We start from the raw sequence: 634 nt of genomic DNA on the forward strand, positions 1-634 counted from the left end.
TATGTTGCTTTTGTTTCTCGAGCAATAGTTCCATCAGGTTTGTTTTTCATGAAACTGAATGTGTCACAAAAATTGCTGAGTGAACTACAGAATTGCACGTGTTTTTGTACCTACTCTATTTTTACGACTTTTTAAAATTGTCCTTGTAATGGTTTAAAATGGCTTTATTGCTGTTGCTTGCTTCTGCTTTATATCAGTGTTGTTGAATTTTTTACAAATGTGTGTTTCTGAACAGACTGGGTGAAAGCTTTCCATTTTTAGCGTCTGCAGTCGCTTTTACTTACATTTCACGAGACTGGACAACAGAGAGCAGCTAGGGGATTCAGAGGGAATTTCAGCAATTTCTTCTCATCCTGAGCAGCTTTCGAAAAGCAGGAAAAATACTTCAGCCTTAATGCAAAACCAAGCAGTGCTGCTTTTCTCAAGTATTTATTTAGTACCGGCATCCCTGGGCAGTACTGGCATCACTGTTCCAGTGCTGTGCCACTCTCAGCAGTTCCCCTCGAGTGGCCGCTGAGCTGGGGGAGGTCTCTTGTCCCTCGGCCGCCTTTCCGTGCCGGGAAGCGGCCCAGGGCGGTGCTGAGTTTCACTTTCTGTCCTCTCTCCCGGCCGAGCGGGAAATGAAAACTGCGGG

Source organism: Manacus vitellinus, unplaced genomic scaffold, assembly GCF_001715985.3.
Source record: "Manacus vitellinus isolate BGI_N305 unplaced genomic scaffold, ASM171598v3 scaffold_5_pilon, whole genome shotgun sequence".
NCBI classification, from domain to species: Eukaryota; Metazoa; Chordata; class Aves; order Passeriformes; family Pipridae; genus Manacus; species Manacus vitellinus.